This window comes from Octopus bimaculoides, chromosome 11, assembly GCF_001194135.2.
Source record: "Octopus bimaculoides isolate UCB-OBI-ISO-001 chromosome 11, ASM119413v2, whole genome shotgun sequence".
Lineage (NCBI taxonomy): Eukaryota > Metazoa > Mollusca > Cephalopoda > Octopoda > Octopodidae > Octopus > Octopus bimaculoides.
In genome coordinates, this window is record NC_068991.1 from 2,994,160 (window position 1) to 2,996,995 (window position 2,836).

Here is a 2,836-nt window from a genome sequence, read left to right on the forward strand (position 1 = left end):
TATATATATATATATATATATATATATATGCAGAGAGAGAGAGAGAGATGAGACTAGTTAAAGGATTCATCAGAATCTAGGCACATTAACACGTAAGATGCCAGAAATGGCTAGGTTCAATCATATAGGATTCACTTGGAGGTAAAACAACTATGAAGGTATCTTGCATTGGTAGGAGACTATAGATATGTAAGTACCAAATCCAGTTTAAATTGGATTTGGTGCTTATGTATGTAATATATATATATATATATATAAATATATTAGTATATGTGTGCAAGCCATACTGAGAAAATAACTAAGTGAATACAATTTTTTGAAATATTTCAAGAGAATCAAGCATAATTTTTGGTGCTAAATTCAAAATCATGACAACAAGTTAAGTGACATTCCTTTTTGCAATTCTGCAGAGGCAAGATACAATCCTTATTTCACTTAGTTTTTTTTTCCAACCATGCTTGTGAATATATAGTGTTAATTTTTGTAGCTTCAGAGTGTTTTGACTCCTATTTTTAGCAAAGCAGGTGCTTAAAAAAGAGCTCTTATTATATATAATTCTTTTATATATATAAAGAATATAGTTTTAGTTTGCAGCCACTAACATTAATATCCCTCATATGTAAGGGTGTGTATACATTATATATAAAGTCCTAGGGTTGGTTTTCAAGGCAGTGCCCCAGTATGGGCACAGTCTAATGACTAAAGCAGATAGGACACAGCATGCTATGCAAGCTCATTCAATTTATTGTACTATTGAGGCATGGAACTTATAGCAACTTGTAATTAAATCCTGTGCTTATTAAATGATATCAATGTTATTCTTGAATAACTTCTGTTGATGTTTTCAATTTGAGGGGTGGGGCACCAATGCACTCCTCATCTAACAGGCACTCTGTTGGATATGATGATGATGGTTCCAGTTGATCTGATCAATGGGACAACCTGCTCGTGAAATTAATGTGAAAGTGGCTGAGTACTCCACAGACATGCGTAACCATTAATGTAGTTCTCAGAGAGATTTGGTGCAACACAATGTGACAAGACATGAGGCCTGTATGGCTTCGTGTGTGTGTATGTGTATATATATATATATATATATATATATATATACACACACATCACACTTGTATTGTTATAGAAAGAAATGTATACAAATGATTGAATGATGGTGTGTGTACATAGACAATCGAAGAGTAGATATTTATCTATGCATTTATGTATAGGTGTAATGAGAGATATATATTAGATATTGAATTATACACCTGTATTGATATGAATGATAATACAAATCTACATACATTTATCAGCCTCATATGCATATATATATATATATATATATACACAGACTCACACTTATTTCTATATACACACAAGTATCTGAATAAGCATTAAGTTTTAATTATATATATATGTGTGTCTATATTGTATTTTAACGTGTATAGGGAACCCCCTAATTTTGGGGGCTTAAAATTTAGAAAAAAGGTTTTGTAAGGGATTATAATACTATCCATGTCTAAGAAACTCCCACCTTTTGAACCTAATTTTTGACAGAAAAAGAGTCCCTTATACACATTAAAAGACAGTATATACATACATATGTACATATACAAGTGTCTATGTATGGGTTTGTGAGTGTGACTATATATTTATATTTATGTATGTATTTATATACACATCCATACTGCTATAACCATAATATATATGTATGTGTCTAACCCATGCCAGCATGGAATATGGATGTTAAATGACAATGATGATGATGACAATGTAAGTACATGTATGTGTGTGTGTATATATGTACATATATATATGTATATATGTACATATATATATGTATATATATATATATATGTATATATATATATATATATATGTATATATATATATATATATATATATATATATATACATTTATCTATTTTCTGCTGTTATTTCTACTCAATTTGTTTCCACGAATTTTAAAACATACATACATACATATATACATACATAAAAATAATAATAATAATAATAATCTTACTATTTATCTAATGTTGCTCATTCAGTCATGCCATCACTATTTCTTTCCCCCTCACGCTCTTTCCCTGCCCCGCTGCCCCTCCGTGAACTTTGCTCCTCTCCTCCCTTACTTAAATAACCTTGCGCTAATTGAAAAGAATTTTAAAAAAAACAAAATTTAAATTAAATAAATTAAATAATTATAATTATGGATTAAGAGACACAAAACAAAAACAAAAAAAAAGATAAAGAAATAAAAAAACTAATTCCTCTACTTTTGTTTTGTTGTTGCTTTTTTGTATTTCTTTTTGGCTTTTTATTGATATTGTTATTTAGCACCGAGATGCCATGATCAGGCAGATGCGTTAGTGTACTTGTGTCTCAACCTCTATATATAAATATATATAGGTGCAGAAGTGGCTGTGTGGCAAGTAGCTTGCTTACCAACCACATGGTTCCGGGTTCAGTCACACTGCATGGCACCTTGGGCAAGTGACTTCTACTATAGCCTTGGGCCGACCAAACCATTGAGTGGATTTGGTAGACGGAAACTGAAAGAAGCTCGTCGTATATATATATATATTTATGTATGTATATGTTTGTCCCCAGCAACATCGCTTGAAAACCGATGCTGGTCTGTTTACGTCCCCGTCACTTAGCGGTTCGGCAAGAGAGCCCAATAGAATAGGTACTAGGCTTACAAAGAATAAGTCCCGGGGTCGGTTTGCTTAACTAAATGCGGTGCTCCAGCATGGCCGCAGTCAAATGACTGAAACAAATAGAAGAATATATATATATATATTTACATGTATGATGATGATGATGTATATTCATATAT